We start from the raw sequence: 23,468 nt of genomic DNA, 5'->3' as shown, positions 1-23,468 counted from the left end.
GTGTAGGGGCGTGCATCTCCTTGCATCATGGGCAAGTTGAACGCCAACCTCACATTTTCCGAACTAAAATCTAAGTATTTTCCCCGAACTATTGTAAGATAATTCTTTGGGTTCGGGTTCTTACTTTGATCATGGTTCCTAGTGATCCATGCATTGGCATAGAACTCTTGAACCATTAAGATTCTAACTTGTTGGATGGGGTTGGTTAGAACTTCCCAACCTCTTCTTTGGATCTCATGTCGGATCTCTGGATACTCATTTTTCTTGAGCTTGAAAGGGACCTCGGGGATCACCTTCTTCTTGGTCACAACATCATAGAAGTGGTATTGATGGGCTTTGGAGATGAATCTTTCCATCTCCCATGACTCAGAAGTGGAAGCTTTTGTCTTCCCTTTCCCTTTTCTAGAGGTTTCTCCGGCCTTAGGTGCCATCAATGGTAATGGAAAAACAAAAAGCTTATGCTTTTACCACACCAAACTTAAAATATTGCTCGCCCTCGAGCAAGAGAAGAAAGAAAAGAAAGAGAAGAAGAGAAAATATGGAGGAGAGTAAGGGAGGTGTATTCGGCCAAGGTGTAGAAGAGGGGGTTGTGTTGTGTGAAAATTAATGAGAATGGAGGGGTTTATATAGTAAGGGGAGAGGGAGTAGGTTTGGCCATTTAGGGTGGGTTTGGGTGGGAAAAAAATTTTGAATTTTGAAGGTAGGTGGGGTTTATAGGGAAGAGTGGATGGATATGAGTGGTGAAGGGGGTAATTGGGAAGAGAGATTGAGGTGATTGGTGAAAGGTTTTTGGGGAAGAGTGTTTATGGGGAAGAGAGGATGAATGTTGAGAAGAGGGGAGAATATGGTAGGTGGGGATCCTGTGGGGTCCACAGATCCTGAGATGATCCTGTGGGATCCACAGATCCTGAGGTGTCAATGATTTACATCCCTGCGCCAATTAGGCATGTAAAATTCCTTTGCATGCAATTCTGTCGTTTAAACGCCGAAGTGATGCATGTTCTGGGCGTTCAACGCCCATGTGCAGCATGTTTCTGGCGTTCAGCGCCTGCTCTCCTCATGGTGCATTCCTGGCGTTTGAACGCCAGGATGTTGCTTGTTTCTGGCGTTCAACGCCAGATCCATGCTCTGTTCTAGCGTTGAACGCTAGCCAGATGCTCCTTACTAGCGTTTAAACGCCAGTAAGTCCTTCCTCCAGGGTGTGATTTTTCTTCTGCTGTTTTTTATTCTATTTTTAATTTTAATATTTTTTTTATGACTCCACATGATCATGTACCTAATAAAATATAAAAGAACAATAAAATAAAAATAAAATTAGATAAATAAAAATTGGGTTGCCTCCCAATAAGCGCTTCTTTAATGTCACTAGCTTGACAGTGGGCTCTCATGGAGCCTCATAGAAGTTCAGAGCATGATGAAGGCCTCCCAACACCAAACTTAGAGTTTGATTGTGGGGGCTTTGTTTGACTCTGTATTGAGAGAAGTTTTTCATGCTTCCTCTCCATTGTTAAAGAAGAAGATCCTTGAGCCTTAAACACAAGGTAGTCCCCATTCAATTGAAGGACTAATTCTCCTCTGTTAACATCTATCACAGCTCCTGCTGTGGCTAAAAAAGGTCTTCCAAGGATGATGCATTTATCATCCTCCTTCCTAGTGTCTAAGATTATGAAATCAGCAGGGATGTAAAGGCCTTCAACCTTTACCAACACGTCATCTACCAATCCATAAGCTTGTCTTACTGACTTGTCTGCCATTTGTAATGAGAATAAAGCAGGCTGTACCTCAATGATCCCCAGCTTCTCCATTACAGAGAGTGGCATAAGATTTATGCTTGACCCCAGGTCACACAGAGCCTTTTCAAAGGTCATGGTGCCTATGGTACAGGGTATTAAGAATTTGCCAGGATCTTATTTCTTTTGAGGTAAAGTTTGCTGAACCCATGTATCAAGTTCACTAATGAGCAAGGGAGGTTCACCTTCCCAAGTCTCATTACTAAATAACTTGGCATTCAGCTTCATGATAGCTCCTAGATATTGAGCAACTTGCTCTCCAGTTACATCTTCATCCTCTTCAGAGGAAGAATAGTCTTCAGAGCTCATGAATGGCAGAAGGAGGTTTAATGGGATCTCTATGGTCTCTATATGAGCCTCAGATTTCCTTGGGTCCTTGATGAGCGGATAATTTATACGCTTTTTGGCATTATTTTTAGGTAGTTTTTAGTAAGTTCAAGCTACTTTTAGGGATGTTTTCATTAGTTTTTATGTTAAATTCACATTTCTAAACTTTACTATGAGTTTGTGTGTTTTTCTGTGATTTCAGGTAATTTCTGGGTGAAATTGAGGGACTTGAGCAAAACTCTGAAAAAAGGCTGACAAAAGGACTGCTGATGCTGTTGGAATCTGACCTCCCTGCACTCAAAATGGATTTTCTGGAGCTACAGAACCCCAAATGGTGCGCTCTCAACGGCGTTGGAAAGTAGACATCCAGGGCTTTCCAGCAATATATAATAGTCTATATTTTATTCTGAAATTGACGACGTAACTTGGCATTGAACGCCAAGTACATGCTGTTGTCTGGAGTTAAACGCCAGAAATACGTCATGATCCGGAGTTGAACGTCCAAAACACGTTATAACTTGGAGTTCAACTCCAATAAAAGCCTCAGCTCGTGGATAGATCAAGCTCAGCCCAAGCATACACCAAGTGGGCCCCGAAAGTGGATTTATGCATCAATTACTTACTCATGTAAACCCTAGGAGCTAGTTTATTATAAATAGAACTTTTTACTATCATAATCTCATCCTGGATTGTATTTTGAATCCTGTGATCACATTTAGGGGGCTGGCCATTCGGCCATGCCTGAACCTTTTACTTATGTATTTTCAACGGTGGAGTTTCTGCACACCATAGATTAAGGGTGTGGAGCTCTGCTGTACCTCAAGTTTTAATACAATTACCATTACTTTATATTCAAATCTCTCTTATTCTTATTCCAAGATATTCATTCGCACCCAAGAACATGACGAATGTGATGATTATGTGACGCTCATCATCATTCTCACCTATGAACGCACGTGATTGACAACCACTTCCGTTCTACATGCAACAGAGCTTGAATGTGTATCTCTTAGATTCCCCAACAGAATCTTCGTGGTATAAGCTAGATAGATGGCGGCATTTATGAGGATCCGGAAAGTCTCACCTTGTCTGTGGTATTCCTAGTAGGATCCTGGGAATCCGGAAAGTCTAACCTTGTCTGTGGTATTCCGAGTAGGATTCTGATAATGAATGACTGTGACGTGCTTCAGACTCGCAAGTGCTAGGCGTTAGTGACAGACGCAAAAGAATCAAGGGATTCTATTCCAGTAGGAGCGGGAACCAACCAGTGATTAGCCGTGCTGTGACAGAGCGCGTGAGCGTAGTTTTCACTGCGAGGATGGGATGTAGCCTTCGGCCAGTGTGATGCCTCCAGACGATTAGCCATGCGAGTGACAGCCGCAGAGGACCATTTTCCCGAGAGGATTCAAAGTAGCCATCGTCGAACGGTGAACCCCTATACACAGCTTGCCATGGAAAGGAGTAAGAAGGATTGAGTTGAAGCAGTAGGAAAGTAGGCGTTCTTGAGCCATACAATATCTCCATTCGCTTATCTGAAATTCCCACCAATGAATATGCATAAGTATTCTATCCCTTTTATTATTTCTTCTATTTTCTTATTTCTATTTTTGAAACCATAAACCAATTTAATCTGCCTAACTGAGATTTACAAGGTGACCATAGCTTGCTTCATACCAACAATCTCTGTGGGATCGACCCTTACTCACGTAAGGTTTATTACTTGGACGACCCAGTACACTTGCTGGTTAGTTGTGCGGAGTTGTGAATTGAATTTTAGACACCGTAATATTGAGCACCAAGTTTTTGGCGCCGTTGCCGGGGATTGTTCGAGTATGGACAACTGACGGTTCATCTTGTTGCTCAGATTAGGTAATAATCTTTTCAAAAAGTTTTCAAAAATCTTTCAAAAATATTTTTTTTATTATTATTATTTTCGTTTTTCTAAAGTATATTTTCGAAAAAAATTAATAAAAATACAAAAAAATCATAAAATCATAAAAAAACCAAAAATATTGTGTTTTTTGTTTGAGTCTTGAGTCAATTTTTAAGTTTGGTGTCAATTGCATGCTTTAAAAAAAATTTTTCTTGCATTTTTCGAAAATTCATGCATTCATAGTGTTCTTCATGATCTTTAAGATGTTCTTGGTAAATCCTCTTGTTTGATCTTGATGATTTCTTGTTTTGTGTTGTTTGTTGTTTGTTGTTTTTCATATGCATTTTTTGTTTGTTAGAGTCCATGCATTAAAGATTTCTAAGTTTGGTGTCTTGCATGTTTTCTTTGCATAAAAAAATTTTTCAAAAATATGTTCTTGATGTTCATCATGATCTTCAAAGTGTTCTTGGTGTTCATCTTGACATTCATAGTGTTCTTGCATGCATTAAGTGTTTGATCCAAAATTTTCATGTTTTGGGTCATTTTTGTGTTTTTCTCTCTCATCATAAAAAAATTCAAAAATAAAAAAATATCTTTTCCTTTTTTATCTCCTAATTTTTGAAAATTTGAGTTGACTTAGTCAAAAATTTTAAAAATTAGTTGTTTCTTACAAGTCAAGTCAAATTTTCAATTTTAAAAATCTTATCTTTTCAAAACTTTTTCAAAAATTAAATCTTTTCCTTTTTTCTTATTAATTTTCGAAAATTTTTTTTAAATATTTTTCAAAATCTTTTTCTTATCTTTTACATCATATTTTCGAAAATTAGCTAACAAGTGAATGTGATTGATTCAAAAATTTGAAGTTTGTTACTTTCTTGTTAAGAAAGGTTCAATCTTTAAATTCTAGAATCTTATCTTTTAGTTTCTTGTTAGTTAAGTAATTAATTTTAATTTTAAAAATTAAATCTTTTTCAAAACTAATTTCAATCATATCTTTTTAAAACCATATCTTTTAAAATCATATATTTTCAAAAAATATCTTTTTAATCTTATCTTTTCAAAAATCATATCTTTTTATCTTATCTAATTATCTTATCTTTTTATCTTATCTTTTTCAAAATTTTATCTTTTTCAAAATTTGATTTCAAAATATCTTATCTAACTTATTTTCTTATCTTTTTCAAATTTGACTTTTTGATTGTTTCTTATCTTTTTCAAAACCACCTAACTACCTTTCTCTCTCTAATTTTCGAAAATACCTCCCTCTTTTTCAAAAATTCTTTTTAATTAACTAATTGTTTCAAGTTTTAATTTTAATTCATCTTTAATTTTCGAAATTACTAACTCCTTTTCAAAAATATTTTCGAAAATCCCTCTCTCATCTTCTTCTATTTATTTATTTATTTACTAACACTTCTCTTCATCTCTTATCACCTCCCCTATCCTTACTCTTTATATAGACTATTTATCCCTCTCCTTCCATTATCCCCTTCCTTCTTCTACTAATAATAAGGATCCTCTTTACTATGACAGAGAGAATTCCTCTTCCTTTTCTTTTCCTCTTCTCTTTCATATGAGCATGAACAAGGAAAAAGGCATTCTTGTTGAAGCTGATCCAGAACCTGAAAGGACTCTGAAGAGGAAACTAAGAGAAACTAAATTACAACAATTCAGAGACATAGTAGAGCTCAAGGACATCAATGGTCCTTCAAGAAGGCGCCACCCTCACTAAGGTGGACTCATTCCTTGTTCTTAAATTTTTCTTCTGCTTTTCGTTTTTTTTTATTTTTTTGTTATATGTTTATCTATACTTGTGTCTTTATTACATGATCATTAGTAGTTAGTAACTATGTCTTAAAGTTATGAATAAATCCATTAATCCTTCACCTCTCTTAAATGAAAAATGTTTTAATTCAAAAGAACAAGAAGTACATGAATTTCGAATTTATCCTTGAATTTAATTTAATTATATTGATGTGGTGACAATACTTTTTGTTTTCTGAATGAATGCTTAAACAGTGCATATTTTTTATCTTGTTGTTTATGAATGTTAAAATTGTTGGCTCTTGAAAGAATGATGAACAAAGAGAAATGTTATTGATGATCTGAAAAATCATAAAATTGATTCTTGAAGCAAGAAAAAGCAGTGAAAAAGCAAAGGCTTGCGAAAAAAAAAGTGGCGAAAAAAAATAGAAAGAAAAAGAAAAAGCAAGCAGAAAAAGCCAATAGCCCTTAAAACCAAAAGGCAAGGGTAAAAAGGATCCAAGGCTTTGAGCATCAATGGATAGGAGGGCCCAAGGAAATTAAATCCAGGCCTAAGCGGCTAAATCAAGCTGTCCCTAACCATGTGCTTGTGTCATGAAGGTCCAAGTGAAAAGCTTGAGACTGAGTGGTTAAAGTCGTGATCCAAAGCAAAAAAGAGTGTGCTTAAGAGCTCTGGACACCTCTAACTGAGGACTCTAGCAAAGCTAAGTCACAATCTGAAAAGGTTCACCCAGTTATGTGTCTGTGGCATTTGTGTATTCGGTGGTAATACTGGAAAACAAAGTGCTTAGGGCCACGGCCAAGACTCATAAGTAGTTGTGTTCAAGAATCAACATGCTTAACTAGGAAAATCAATAACACTATCCGAAATTCTAAGTTCCTAGAGAAGCCAATCATTCTAAACTTCAAAGGAAAAAGTGAGATGCCAAAACTGTTCAGAAGCAAAAAGCTACAAGTCCCGTTCATCTAATTATAATTAATATTCATTGATATTCTGGAATTTATAGTATATTCTCTTCTTTTTATCCTAATTGATTTTCAGTTGCTTGGGGACAAGCAACAATTTAAGTTTGGTGTTGTGATGAGCGGATAATTTATACGCTTTTTGGCATTATTTTTAGGTAGTTTTTAGTAAGTTCAAGCTACTTTTAGGGATGTTTTCATTAGTTTTTATGTTAAATTCACATTTCTGAACTTTACTATGAGTTTGTGTGTTTTTCTGTGATTTCAGGTAATTTCTGGGTGAAATTGAGGGACTTGAGCAAAACTCTGAAAAAAGGCTGACAAAAGGACTGCTGATGCTGTTGGAATCTGACCTCCCTGCACTCAAAATGGATTTTCTGGAGCTACAGAACTCCAAATGGTGCGCTCTTAACGGCGTTGGAAAGTAGACATCCAGGGCTTTCCAGCAATATATAATAGTCTATATTTTATTCGGAAATTGACGACGTAACTTGGCATTGAACGCCAAGTACATGCTGTTGTCTGGAGTTAAACGCCAGAAATACGTCATGATCCGGAGTTGAACGTCCAAAACACGTTATAACTTGGAGTTCAACTCCAATAAAAGCCTCAGCTCGTGGATAGATCAAGCTCAGCCCAAGCATACACCAAGTGGGCCCCGAAAGTGGATTTATGCATCAATTACTTACTCATGTAAACCCTAGGAGCTAGTTTATTATAAATAGAACTTTTTACTATCATAATCTCATCCTGGATTGTATTTTGAATCCTGTGATCACATTTAGGGGGCTGGCCATTCGGCCATGCCTGAACCTTTTACTTATGTATTTTCAACGGTGGAGTTTCTGCACACCATAGATTAAGGGTGTGGAGCTCTGCTGTACCTCAAGTTTTAATACAATTACCATTACTTTATATTCAAATCTCTCTTATTCTTATTCCAAGATATTCATTCGCACCCAAGAACATGACGAATGTGATGATTATGTGACGCTCATCATCATTCTCACCTATGAACGCACGTGATTGACAACCACTTCCGTTCTACATGCAACAGAGCTTGAATGTGTATCTCTTAGATTCCCCAACAGAATCTTCGTGGTATAAGCTAGATAGATGGCGGCATTTATGAGGATCCGGAAAGTCTCACCTTGTCTGTGGTATTCCGAGTAGGATCCTGGGAATCCGGAAAGTCTAACCTTGTCTGTGGTATTCCGAGTAGGATTCCGATAATGAATGACTATGACGTGCTTCAGACTCGCAAGTGCTGGGCGTTAGTGACAGACGCAAAAGAATCAAGGGATTCTATTCCAGTAGGAGCGGGAACCAACCAGTGATTAGCCGTGCTGTGACAGAGCGCGTGAGCGTAGTTTTCACTACGAGGATGGGATGTAGCCTTCGGCCAGTGTGATGCCTCCAGACGATTAGCCATGCGAGTGACAGCCGCAGAGGACCATTTTCCCGAGAGGATTCAAAGTAGCCATCGTCGAACGGTGAACCCCTATACACAGCTTGCCATGGAAAGGAGTAAGAAGGATTGAGTTGAAGCAGTAGGAAAGTAGGCGTTCTTGAGCCATACAGTATCTCCATTCACTTATCTGAAATTCCCACCAATGAATCTGCATAAGTATTCTATCCCTTTTATTATTTCTTCTATTTTTTTATTTCTATTTTTGAAACCATAAACCAATTTAATCTGCCTAACTGAGATTTACAAGGTGACCATAGCTTGCTTCATACCAACAATCTCTGTGGGATCGGCCCTTACTCACGTAAGGTTTATTACTTGGACGACCCAGTACACTTGCTGGTTAGTTGAACGGAGTTGTGAATTCAACCAGTGCCATAATAATGATTTCATACAAGTACAAAAGAACATGGATCACAATTTCGTCCACCAGTCCTCAATAGGGAACTCCTTCTTGCTTGAGAGACGTCCCATGAGGTATTCCTCATTGGGATTCACGTCCTCTCCTTCCTCTCTAGGTTCGGCCATATTAATTATATCAATAGCCTTGCACTCTCTTTTTGGATTCTCTTCAGTATTGCTTGGGAGAGTACTAGGAGGAGTTTCAGTGATTTTCTTACTCAGCTGTCCCACTTGTGCCTCCAGATTTCTAATGGAGGATCTTGTTTCACTCATGAAACTTAAAGTGGCCTTAGACAGACCAGAGACTAAGTTTGCTAAGTTGGAGGTGCTCTATTCAGAATTCTCTGTCTATTGCTGAGAAGATGATGGATAAGGCTTGATATTGCTGAGCCTATTTCTTCCACCATTATTAAAGCCTTGTTGAGGCTTTTGTTGATCCTTCCATGAGAAATTTGGATGATTTCTCCATGATAAATTATAAGTGTTTCCATAAGGTTCACCCATATAATTTACCTCTTCTATTGCAGGGTTCTCAGGATCATAGGCTTCTTCTTCAGAAGATGCCTCTTTAGTACTGTTGGATGCAATTTGCCATCTATTCAGACTTTGAGAAATCATGTTGACTTGCTGAGTCAACATTTTGTTCTGAGCCAAAATGGCATTCAGAGCATCAATTTCAAGAACTCCCTTCCTTTGAGGCATCCTATGATTCACGGAATTCCTCTCAGAAGTGTACATGAACTGGTTATTTGCAACCATGTCAATAAGTTTTTGAGCTTCGGCAGGCGTTTTCTTTAGGTGAATGGATCCACCTACAGAATGGTCCAATAACATCTTGGAAAACTCAGATAGACCATAATAGAATATATCTATCATGGTCCATTCTGAAAACATGTCAAAAGGACATCTTTTGGTCATCTGTTTGTATCTTTCCCAAGCGTCATAGAGGGATTTACCATCTTTTTGTTTGAAGGTATGAACATCCACTCTAAGCTTGCTCAGCTTTTGAGGAGGAAAGAACTTAGCCAAGAAGGTCGTGACCAACTTATCCCAGGAGTCTAGGCTATCTTTAGGTTGAGAGTCCAACCATGTTCTAGCTCTGTCTCTTACAGCAAAAGGGAAAAGCATGAGCCTGTAGACTTCAGGATCTACTCCATTAGTCTTAACAGTCTCACAGATCTGCAAGAACTCAATTAAGAACTGGTAAGGATCTTCTGATGGAAGTCCATGAAACTTGCAGTTCTGTTGTATTAGAGCAACTAATTGAGGTTTCAGCTCAAAATTGTTTGCTCCTATGGTAGGAATTGAGATGCTTCTTCCATCAAACTTGGACGTAGGTGTGGTATAATCACCAAGCATCCTTCTTGCATTATTGTTGTTAGGTTCGGCTGCCATCTCCTTTTCTTGTTCGAAACTTTCAGCAAGGTTGTCTCTGGATTGTTGTAATTTAGCTTCTCTTAGTTTCCTCTTCAGAGTCCTTTCAGGTTCTGGATCAGCTTCAACAAGAATGCCTTTTTCCTTGTTCCTGCTCATATGAAAGAGAAGAGAACAGAAAAAGAAGAGGAATCCTCTATGTCACAGTAAAGAGGTTCCTTATTATTAGTGGAAGAAGAAGGGAATAAAGAAAGGAGAATCCAAACACAAGGGTAAGAATAGGGGCAGTGATTTGAGATGAAGAGAGGTGAAGAAAAGTGTTAGTAAATAAATAAATAAATAGAAGAAGAGGAGAGGGAAAGAATTTTTGAAAAGGAGTTAATAATTTTCGAAAATTAAGATAAGAAATAAAATTAAATTTAAAATTAAAAATAATTAATTAATTAAAAAGAATTTTGAAAAAGGAGGAGATATTTTCGAAAATTAGAGAGAGAGAGAGAAGCAGTTAGGTGGTTTTGAAAAAGATAAGAAACAAACAAAAAGTTAGTTAGTTAATTGAAAAAGATTTGAAAATCAATTTTGAAAAGATAAGAAGATAAGAAGATAGAAAAGATAATTTGAAATCAAATTTTTGAAAAAGATAAAATTTTGAAAAAGATATGATATAAAAGATAAGATAAGATAGATTTAATTTTTAAAATTAAAATTAATTACTTAACTAACAAGAAACTAAAAGATAAGATTCTAGAATTTAAAGATTGAACCTTTCTTAACAAGAAAGTAACAAACTTTAAATTTTTGAACGAAAAAGATGATATAAAAGATAGATAAGATAGATTTAATTTTTAAAATTAAAATTAATTACTTAACTAACAAGAACTAAAAGATAAGATTCTAGAATTTAAGATTGAACCTTTCTTAACAAGAAAGTAACAAACTTTAAAATTTTTGAACCAATCACATTAATGTAGCATAATTTTCGAAAATAAAGATAAAATTATGAAAAAGATTTTTAAAAAATATTTTAAAGAATTTTCGAAAATAAATAAAAAAAATGATAAAGATTTAATTTTTGAAAAAGTTTTGAAAAGATAAGATTTTTTTTTTAAAAATTTGAAAATTTGACTTGACTTACAAGAAACAACTAATTTTAAAAATTTTTGACTAAGTCAACCCAAATTTTCAAAATTTTGAGAGAAAAAAGGAAAAGATATTTTTTTTATTTTTGAATTTTTAATGATGAGTGAGAAAAACACAATTATGACCCAAAACATGAACATTTTGGATCAAAACATATTATGCATGCAAGAACACTATGAATGTCAAGATGAACACCAAGAACACTTTGAAGATCATGATGAACATCAAGAACATATTTTTTAAAAAAATTTTGATGCAAAGAAAACATGCAAGACACCAAACTTAGAAATCTTTAATGCTTAGAAAATATGAATGCAAAGATGTACATGAAAAACAACAAAAGACACAAAACAAGAAAACATCAAGATCAAACAAGAGACTTACCAAGAACAACTTGAAGATCATGAAGAATACCATGAATGCATGAATTTTTCGAAAAAAAATGCAAGAACAATATGAATATGCAATTGACACCAAACTTAAAAATTGACTCAAGACTCTAACAAGAAATACAAAATATTTTTGGTTTTTATGATTTTATGATTTTTTTGGATTTTTATTACTTTTTCGAAAAAAACATATAGGAAAAAGAAAATAATGAATTCATCGTCCTCAATCAAAATCTCATGGATTAGACATGGCTTAATAGCCAGCCAAGCTAAAACATGTTATATGAAACTCTAGAATTCATTCTTGAAAATTTTGGAATAATTTTCGAAAACAAAGGGAAAAATTTTGAAAAATATTTTTTTGAAAACTTTTTGAAAAGAAAATAAAAAGAAAATTACCTAATCTGAGCAACAAAATGAACCGTCAGTTGTCCAAACTCGAACAATCCCCGGCAACGGTGCCAAAAATTTGGTGCACGGAATTGTGATCATCAACAATGGCTCCAAAGACTTGGTGCTCTCAAACATGAATCACACTTAGTCACAACTCCGCACAACTAACCAGCAAGTGCATTGGGTCGTCTAAGTAATAAACCTTACGTGAGTAAGGGTCGATCCCACAGAGATTGTTGGGTATGAAGCAAGCTATGGTCACCTTGTAAATCCCAGTCAGGCGGATAATAATTGATTATTGGGTTTTCGAATAATAATAAATAATAAACAGAAAATAAAGATAGAGTTACTCATATAATTCAATGGTGGGAATTTCAGACAAGTGTATGGAGGTGTTGTGTTCCTTCTAAATCTCTGCTTTCCTACTATTTTTATCCAATCCTTCTTACTCCTTTCCATGGCAAGCTGTATGTAGGGCATCACCGTTGTCAATGGCTACATCCCATCCTCTCAATGAAAATGGTCCAAATGCTCTGTCACAGCACGGCTAATCATCTGTCGGTTCTCGATCATGTTGGAATAGAATCCCTTGATTCTTTTGCGTTTGTCATCACGCCCAGCAATCGCGAGTTTGAAGCTCGTCACAGTCATTCAATCCCGGAATCCTACTCGGAATACCACAGACAAGGTTAGACTTTCCGGATTCCCATGAATGCTGCCATCAATTCTAGCTTATACCACGAAGATTCTGCTTAAGGAATCCAAGAGATATGCGCCCGGTCTAAGGTAGAACAGAAGTGGTTGTCAGTCACGCATTCATAGGTGAGAATGATGATGAGTGTCACGGATCATCACATTCATCATGTTGAAGTGCAACGAATATCTTAGAATAAGAATAAGTCGAATTGAATAGAAAATAGTAGTAATTGCATTGAAACTCGAGGTACAGCAGAGCTCCACACCCTTAATCTATGGTGTGCAAAAACTCCACCGTTGAAAATAAATAAGTGATGAAGGTCCAGGCATGGCCGAATGGCCAGCCCCCAGACGTGATCAATAGTCTCCTCAGATGAATAATAGAATAAAACCGAGACCAAAAGACCCAAATACAATAGTAAAAAGTTCTATTTATACTAAACTAGTTACTAGGGTTTACAGAAATAAGTCTAAGTGCAGAAATCCACTTCCGGGGCCCACTTTGGTGTGTGCTTGGGCTGAGCTTGAACTTTACACGAGCTGAGTCTTCTTTTGGAGTTGAACGCCAAGTTGTAACGTGTTTTTGGCGTTCAACTCTGGTTCGTGACGTGTTTCTGGCGTTTGACTCCAAAATGCAGCATGAAACTGGCATTGAGTGCCAGTTTACGTCGTCTAATCATGAATAAAGTATGGACTTTTATATATTGCTGGAAAGCTCTGGATGTCTACTTTCCAACGCTGTTAAGAGCGCGCCATTTGGAGTTTTGTAGCTCTGGAAAATCCATTTCGAGTGCAGGGAGGTCAGATTCCAACAGCATCAGTAGTCCTTTGTCAGCCTCCTTATCAGAGTTTTGCTCAGGTCCCTCAATTTCAGCCAGAAAATACCTGAAATCATAGAAAAACACAAAAACTCATAGTAAAGTCTAGAAATGTGAATTTAGCATAAAAATTAATGAAAATATCCTTAAAATTAGCTAGATTATACTAAAAACTATCTAAAAATAATGCCAAAAAGCGTATAAATTATCCGCTCATCAGTCCGCACGTTACAATGCGAAGATCTTTAATTAATTTTGATTTAAATTTAAATTTTATTTTTAAATAGGAAAAGATATTATTTTAATTTTAAAAATTATATTTTAAATTAATTAGGATTAGATATAAAAGAAAAAAGAAACTTCTCTTCAGGGGGGATTCGATTCCATTCTCATAATGTAAATTACAGTTTACGTGAATCCTAGTTTTTCCTCTCTGAACCTTGAGCAACTAAACCTCCACTGTTAAGGTTAGGAGCTCTGTCTATTTGTATGGATTGATTCTATTGTTTTTTTATTTTAATTCATGTTTCGATTTATAGTTTAAGAATTGTTTTCATTCTTTATCTTATGAATTTGGGTAGAACGGAGATATGACCCTCTTTCTAATTGAGTTCTTGTATAACTTAGAAAAACTCTTCACTTGAACAACAGCTTGAAAACAAATTTTTCTAAATTCTAATTATCTGGACTTAGCGGGATACGTGACATATAATCCTCTTATATTTGGATAATTAGGATTTTTGTGGCATAATAACTAGAATTAAACTTCACCCCCCTAATTGGAATTAATTGACCAAGGAATTGGCGATTGATGAGAGTTAGAGGAGACTAGAAAGGTCTAAGGAATTAGGGTCTAGTCACATATAGTTTGCCATGAATTAAATCTTGCATGATTAAAATAAATTAATAAGAAAATTCAATCCGAAAAATAGATAAATCTGAAGCCTTAACTGCCTTCTCCATATTGTTTTCCCATCTTATTTACTGTCTGTCTTCTGATATTCTGAGTTTCCTGTTTAATACTTTTTGAACTCTCAACACAATTTTCTGCTTGTCTAACTAAGTAAATTAATCAACCATTGTTGCTTAGTCCCTCAATCCTCGTGGGATCGACCCTCACTCACCTGAGGTATTACTTGGTACGACCCAGTGCACTTGCCGGTTAGTTTGTGGTTAGAAATTCCACACCAACTGATACACTGTGTTTGAAACTGGAAATGGTAATTGGTGTGACTTGCCTATGCTACAAGCTGTACAAGGCTATTCATTCTCAACAAATGACAATTTACAATCTTTCAAGACTGCACTAACTACTTTATTTGCTGCATGCCACAACCTTGCATGCCATAAGAGAAATTGCTCATTTGTGGACATGATAGAGTTGTATGCAGCTGGACTTATTGAAGGAGAGAATTTGACAAACTTGTACATTTCTTTATCAACTTCATCCTGTAGAATCAACTCTTTGGTTTCCTATGATTTGACACAACAACCATGAGCATCAAACTCAAAAAGCACATTATTATCACAATAGAATTGATATACACTAAGAAGATTTTTGGTTATTTCAGGCACATGTAGCAGTTTTTGCAACAAGAACTTCCAAGAACTCAAATCAGTTTTAAAAATGGAATTTCTAACAGACATGATTTGCAAACCTGTTTTGTTTCCCACAATTACTGGTTCTGACCCCTCAGCTTTTACTGCTCATCAATTTTGAGGATTTGGGGTCATATGGTGTGTAGTACCACTGTTCAGATACCAATTTTGATCATAGCTAGTGGATGGTGTTTCTAGAGTACTTAAGTGAGCCTGTGGCTGTGACTGAGCATCTTTGTTATCATAACCTAGTCTTGAATTCTAGCTTTCATTCACACATGACGAATCATACCTGAACCAGCATCTGCAAGCTGTGGGGCCAACCTTACGACAAAGCTGGCAAACTAGTCTGCTACTTCCACTATCATGTCGTCTTTCATTTTGACCGTCACTATTAAATCTTCTATCATTGTCATAGAATCCTTCGTCAGATCTTCCATAAGCTATTCTTTCATTTATGGAGGAACCACCTCTCATCATTCTTCCACCTTGTCCTCTGAAATCACGCCTAAAATACCCTCGACCTCTATAATTGTTTGAATAATTAGCTACATTCACTTGAATTAACAAATCTGACCTCCTAAATCTTTCTATCATGCTTTCATGTGCAAGAAGCAAAGACTCTAATTCTCCAACCGAGACACTAAACGATTGTGAAACTATAGCTAATCAATGGTCCATATTCCTCTGTTAAGCCATTGAGTATGGTACTGACATGGTCACTTTCCCTGACTGGTTCTCCAACTGAGGATAATGTATCTATTGTTTCTTTAATTTATAACACATAGCTACTAGCAGAATTTCTAATTTTAATGCTACTTAGTTTGTTCCTTAATTACAGAATTCTTACTCTAATTTGTGATGTAAAATGATTTTCTAACTTTCTCCATACCTGATATGTGTACAGACAACCTACCATTCGAGTAGTGAAAGGCTTGGTCATCAACGCTAACAACCAAGATTTGAGCAAAGCATCTTGCCATTTTCACCTCACAAAATTTGGATTTTTTTCTCCTGAAGTTGTGTATTGAGTTGGAATATCTTCTCCTATGATGTGTGGTCACAGATCGTGTCCTTCGATAGATTACGCTTGATCTTTTTATTGGAGAAAGTTGTCTTCATCAAGTTTCATAAAAATCGGTCAGGACGTGAAGTTAGGTTGGTGCTGAACATAAGTTTCAGCGATTCCTATGTTTGCCTTCATGACGATTGAACGAACCACATCTCTGATACCATGTAAGGTATCAGTGCCTAACTGAAAGAGAAGAATAAGAGTAGTAGAACAGGGAACAAGAAGAGATAATTGAAGAAGAAGAGAGAATGATTTTACTGATTTGATAAAGGTGAATTGAACTATTACAACACACTTTGTAACTAATAGTTGGCTATATATATTGAACCTAATGACAGCCAGCTTGTAACTAATCCAACTGAGAGACAGTGTAACTAACTCTGCTGACTCAACTTGACTTAATTAATTCAGTTTCAGCTTAATTATTACTCTATCAAACTTTTATCTCTTTTAATAAATTAGATAATTATATATAGATATCATAGCATACACCTACCTTTTAAGTAGAAATTTAAGAGGCTTGTTTAAGACTGCAGTAGCAGACATGATGTCAGCTCGTTCCCCATTTATTTAGCCTTTACATTGATGGTATATAATCTTATAAAATATAAATTAAAATATAAAATATACATTAAAAATATAAAAATAAAAATTAATAATTAAATTAATTATCATATATTTGTATATATTTATATATTTTATTTCATATATTTTTAAATAAAATAATCCATCACTAAAATAATTAAACCTATCTTAATAGAATAAACAAAAGCAAGTATAATCAAATTTTTTCTATGAATGTCAAATACGTATCTATAGGTTAAGAACTTTAAAGTCTTCCGTGTGATTTTGATGAAATCAATTATTATAATTTAATTATAATAGATAAGAAATATAATCTAATAATCACCTTTGATTCTTGGTGTCATTTCACAATTCACACTATGTTCCCGCCGTCCACACCATGAGAGAGTAGTGTTCGTGCTTTCTTTTCTTGCTTTTTTTTTATTGGCTTAATTAATATGATGTTATATTATTGGTTTAATACATGTGTTAAGTGTTATGCTGTTTTTATTTTATTTTTTTCAGATGTGAGTCCATTTATGCAACGGGTGACGAATGTTGAGCAAGATATTTTGGATTTTTTTTTTCATATCTCTTTCATCAATGTGACTCTTGGGGGATTAAATAATCCAGTAGAATATTTGCATTAAAAAGTATATTTAATTCGTATTTTGGAAAAATTCACAATTGCTCAAGTTTAAATTTTACATCATTTTTTAATATTACAAACTAATAAAATAAATAATCTGTAGTAACTTTAACTCTTTAAATTTAAACTAGATACAATATAACTAAAATAATTTATATTGCATTCGATTACTCCAAAGGACCACCTGCAGCCCACAGGATGCAGGATTAATAATTGCTAAATACACAATGTGAATTTGAATTTTTAATTTTTTTAAGTAGACGAATGAACTGACCACACAACTAACATAAGTTGGTTATATCCAAACTTATTTTAGCTAGCTAGTGTAACACCCTAATTACCTAAGCCTTACTGCATGTCGTAAAGTAAAGGTTAATCAAAGGTTATGACAATTCTAAGGCTTATACAATATTATATATAGAAAGAAATAGTAATTCTAGAAACCCAATAAAAAATAAGTTCAAAAACAGAATTACAAAGCGCAAAACGTTCACACGAAGATACAAACTTAAGGCAAGATATAGATACAAGATAAGAAAGCATAAATAGAATATGAGTATAATAGTCATAAAATATACTAGCCTCAACCTGCGGAGTTTAGGCCGACTAGTCATATACAGACATGACAGAGTTTTGAAAGTTAAATCACATATAAAATATCTCTCTCAAGTGACCTAAAGCAAATAAAATACAAAAGTGAGAATATTAAAAACAAAAGTAATCAAAAGACTCCAAAATGTGATAATCAAGATCCTCCGCTCTGTCACCATCTCGCAACTCACCGAGGTAGCTTACGACCTGCATATGAAAAACAACAACAGAATATAGTATGAGAATTGGAGGTTCTCAGTATGGTAACAGTACCCAGTAATGTAAGATATAAGACTCTAGGACGCTAAAGGCAATCCTAGAACTTTATATCAATCATAAGATTCAAACTTAAAGCAGAACTAAATTTAAAACCATAATAAAATGGGGTAATCTAACTTAGGAAATTTCTAGTCTAACATTTACACTGCTGTCCCACAGCCTTCGCCAGCCTAACCGCCATACGATCTCATTGCTACCTCCTATCGAACCTCGTTAATCCCACTAGAAAACACAAATAATTAATACAAGTAAAGCACAAGTAATTATCAAGTATAGCAGGTAAATCAAGAAGTACTTAAGCATGTTATACAATTAGACATATTATGCAAGTAGACAAAGCAAGCAACCATATAGAAGATGCACATGATATGAGCGGGATACTCGGCTACAGACCTCACATCTCAACGTAAGCAGGACTACCCACTGCCCTTACGCCGCCGCCATGACCTCGACAGGCGGGATTAACCTATCGTCCCTGCCAGGCGCATAACGTCTCATCAATACCAGTATCAAACATTATATATTCCATCAGTGATCACTTTCAATATTTATTAATTCATTATTTATCCTTGTGTCCTAGACTCATTACAGCCATTATCAATTCTCAATTTCACAGCTCATCATGCTCATCCTCAACATAAATACTCTTCCAATCCACACAATTAATCCATCCTCAATACTCTAGAAACCTAAGTCTCCATCTTCTAGATTTATACTAAAATTCACTAAATTAAGTCACTAACTCATCCTTAGGAGTATTAGAGCCTAAGTACTAGATAGTATTCCTAAACAGCACTTAAAGAATGTTTGGAAAGCTAGAGAACCTTGAAAATAAGAGAAAAATGATTTCTCAGCAAAGCAGGACATGTGCATACGCATGCCCAAGTGTGCGTACGCACACTTCAGTTTTGGACCATCATGCGTACGCAGACATGACTCGCGTACGCAAGGGTGCTAGACAGAAACCATCACCCGCGTATGGTGTAAGAGGCCGCGTATGCATTCCATGTTGTTGGCCCATCTCGTGTACACATTCATAGGGCCACGTACGCATGCCATCCCAGATTTGCAAAATTCTGTAAAGTTGCGAAAATCAGTTTTAAACACCAAACTTTAAACGTTCGTAACTTCCTCTACAAAAATTCATTTTCATCAAACTTTGTATCAATTTAAAGATCTTTAAATGAAATTTAATTTAAAACAATTTTCAATCAATTTAGAAAACTGCGGCTCAAGTTATGATCCGTCAAAGTTCACCAAAATTTGATTTTTTACCAAAAGTTGGCTAGGTTCTCAAACTTTCAAAATTCACAACCAAACCAAATCAAAGCCTACTCAATTTCACCATAAAACACTATCAATTACTTTACTTTACCTCTGCATTACAATCCAATCAATTCAACATCTATTTCAATAAATTCATCTACCATAAACTCAATTATTAGGAATCCAACATAACCAACTTTAACACAATTTCACTACTCATAAGCATCACCTACCATACCTCATCATAATTTCACATAATCACAATAATCCAATCTCAACATCAATCCACCATCCTCAACATACCTCAACATCAACAAACATCATAATTCATTCTCATCATTCACAAAAAATCATCACAATCATTGAAATCATCATACATCACAATTATCAACAATCAATTTCAAATCTATCCTATGGTCCACTAGCTTAAGTGTCCAAAAATATTACATATTACATAGAGAAAACTGAAACCATACCTTGACCGATTCCCAATATGCACAATACACCAAAATTTGATTCCAATAAGCCTCAACTCACCAACAAGCTACCAATTCAAGAACTAGTGCTCCAATAATCACAATTTCAAGCTAGAAATACATAATTTATCACAAATCAACCTAGAATTTATCAATTTCACAAATTCACCAGGTAAATACTTTCTTTACCTTCTCCGATGGTGTTTGGGGGTACAAACCACTAATTGTCCAACCTTAGATGCCACCTAATAAATTAAAAACACAAAATATACTGAAAACCAAAACCTAAAATTTCAAAATTCTTAGAATAGCAGAATGGGAAGTCAGTTTTGAAATCTTACCTACAAAAGTTAGATGAAATTAACAGGCTCGGCGAGAGCTTAGCTGGTGCGGGAAATTTGAATTTCCCACAACTGAACCGGCAAGTGCACCGGGTCGTCCAAGTAATACCTCAGGTGAGTGAGGGTCGAATCCTACGAGGATTGCAGGATTGAGCAAGCTGTGGTTATTCTGCAGATCTTAGTCAGGCGAATAGAAGGATAGTTGTTGTTTTTTGTAGGCACATAAACAAGCAATAACAATCTAACGTAGAGATAGTAATTAGCAGTAATTAAGCCTTCGGAGATGCTTCTTCTTCTGAATTAACACGTCATACTCTCTACTCCAGTGATAAATGGTTCCTTCAATGGTAAGGCTGTAAGTGATTAAACCATGGGTCGTGGTCATTAACCTCCTCTTGTCCAGACGAAACATCCGAACAGACTAGATTAATCTGGGAGAGGGTGAAGCATGCACAAGTCAATCCCTTTATTGATCCTACTCAAAATGCCACACACAAGGTTGGATCTTTCGGATCAGAGACTGCTGCTCCTATGGTTCTAACCCTTAGAGCCACAGGAACCTCAATTGCCCCTGACTAACAAGGTTATATGTCACATATCCCAATTAATCCAGATAATTCTGTTGGAACCCGTGATGTATCCTCAAGCTGTAGCTCAATACTATCCGGGTCAGGACTCGTAAAGAACTCATGTAGAATCGAGATTCATAAGGATGAAGAATGACAATGCATCATAAAATAGAATCAAAAATTCATTGGAATAGAAAGTAATTGTATTAATTTATAGGAATCAACAGAGCTCCTAAGCTTAACCTAGAAGATTTAGTTGCTCATACTGTACAAAGAAATGTTTGAAAAGTGGTAAAAGAGAATAAGATTGGCGAAAATCGAAAACTCCTAAACAATGGTGATCTCCCCTTATTTATACTAATGACTAGACTTAAAGAGAAACTAATAATAATTAGAAATTACAATAATGAAATAAACTAAGCTAAAGTGATGCGAAAATCCACTTCTGGACTCACTTGCTGAGTGTTTAGGCTGAGCTTGACTTCTAACTTGAGTGAGTGAGCATTGGATGCCCACTAGGGAGTGTCCATGCTGCTTCCTTACTCCCCTTGGGGCATTGAACACTGGATTGAGTCTCTTTAGGGCGTTCAACGCTGGCTTGAGTCCCTTTGGGGCGTTGAACGCTAGAAAGAGGGTAATTTGGGCATTTAACACCTAATTTTGGCAGTCCAATTAGAAGAAAAGTATAAAACATTATATATTTATGAAAAATTCTGGAAGTTAGCTTTCCAATGGCATTGAGAACATGTTATTTAGACCTCTGTATCTCCAGAAATTCTTATTTGAATACACGGAGGTCAGATTCTGAGAGCATCTGCTATGCTTTCCTTGCCTTTGAATCAAACTTTGCTAAAACTTGCCAAATTCATCCAAAAATCACCTAAAAATATAAGATACATATAAAAGCTCAAAGTAGCATCCAAAAAGTGAATTTTGCATAAAAACCTACTACAACACAATGAAACTCAACAAAACATACTGAAAACACTAAGAAAATAACATCAAAAAGCATATAAAATATCCACTCATCATTAGCGTAGCCACAAACAGCATGTGAATCGGAGCACCGTAGCTCAAGTTATGGTTGAATAAAGTTGGATGTGAATAGTATTTTCTCTCTTCCCTTCACTCTTCTTTTTCAGCTGCTAGGGTTGGGTTTCAAGTGTGTTATGAGCTAAATTGAGTTCATTTACACACTTATATATGTTGGGCTTGGGCCTAACTTGGGCCCGATTCTTAACTTTAACTAATTTTTTAAGTTTTTTTACTGTTTTTACTGCTCTCACATAATACCTGACAGATTTTAACCGTCACTGCCAGCTAATTTATCGGTACGTATTTTTACGTAATTTTCCGCAGAAAATTACATTTTCATACTCAGAAAAATCTACTGAGTCGAAAGTTCATATTTAAAATTTCTAATTAACATTCTAAATTTTATGAATCCTACTTTGGGAAATTAAATTATTTAATTAAGAGACTAATTAATCGCGATTCTTACAGCTAGGACAAAGAAATAACAATTTTATTGAGGTGAATTGATGACCCTTTGATGCACAACTTTTTTTTAGAAAAATATTAGAAGTGATAAGTAGGTAGTTCGCTCCGTCCCGTCCAACCAAGTTCTGTCCCACCCTTACTTTGTCAAGTAAAATAGACTCAAAATACTAGCTTATTCCACTTTACGGTGGATTAGTGGGCCAATAGGCTAACCCGCTTAACTTTATTTTTTCAAAAAAATTACTAAAATTAATTAAAATTAATATAAAAATTAAATACAAATAAAAATAGTCAGATTACTATACAATTTTTTTCATTATCTTTTTTCAAATTTTTAACTTCAATAGAATTTTTTAGAATATCCGTCAATAAAATTATTTTTATTTTAAGAAACAATTCACATCATTTAAGCATATATATAGAAAAATGTAAAATAAAATAAATGAAGTTAATAACAAAAAAAAATAAAAAAATAGGTTTAAAAACTATATAATTTTTAATTTTTATAACATTAATCACTTTTTTATTTAAAAGAAGAAAAAAATAACGTTTGGCTCAGCGAATCAACTCTCCCTGCTTTGCCAAAATCGATAGGTTTTGTGGTTATATATATTTAATAAATAAAAAAGATAAATCCCATTTTGTTGAAGAAAGATGACTAAGAGTAAGTTATAGGAGGAAAGGAAATTAGGTTATGTTTTGTTTATTTTCTATTTTTCAAATTTTTTTCTTCCCTAGTGTATTTTAGTTGCTAAATAAAAAATTAGCAACCAATTGTAGCATTCAATTGCTTTTATACCTTATTTTTTGTTGGCCGTAAAATCTATTGCTGTTTTAATTGTTAGACTCGATTTAGCAACAAACAATTTTTAACTTAGTTTTGTGCTTGTCGTTAAATTAAAAATTAGCGATTAATTGTTTTATGTCTTATTTTTTATTATAAAACTCATCCCTTTTAATTATTAGCGACCGATTTAGCAACTAACTTACTATGCACTAATTTAGTGACTATGTTTTGACCTAGTTTTATATGGGTAGCTAGTTTTCAATATCAAAAGTTTCCAAAGCCTAGGTTTTCATTTTGGTCGTTAAAATAGAAATTAGTGACCAACTTAATGAATTTGATGGTGGTTATTGTTAAATCAGTTCCTAAATAAAAAATATA

At 35.0% G+C, this 23,468-nt stretch overlaps 1 pseudogene; it reads right to left on the bottom strand.

The window, feature by feature from the left end:
- The window catches only part of LOC130962670 (acetylornithine deacetylase-like), a 29,185-nt pseudogene extending 13,712 nt beyond the window's left edge, over nt 1-15,473 (bottom strand).
- Between the last annotated feature and the right edge of the window lie 7,995 nt (nt 15,474-23,468).

This window comes from Arachis stenosperma, chromosome 2, assembly GCF_014773155.1.
Source record: "Arachis stenosperma cultivar V10309 chromosome 2, arast.V10309.gnm1.PFL2, whole genome shotgun sequence".
Lineage (NCBI taxonomy): Eukaryota > Viridiplantae > Streptophyta > Magnoliopsida > Fabales > Fabaceae > Arachis > Arachis stenosperma.
This window is presented reverse-complemented; position numbering and strand designations above follow the sequence as displayed.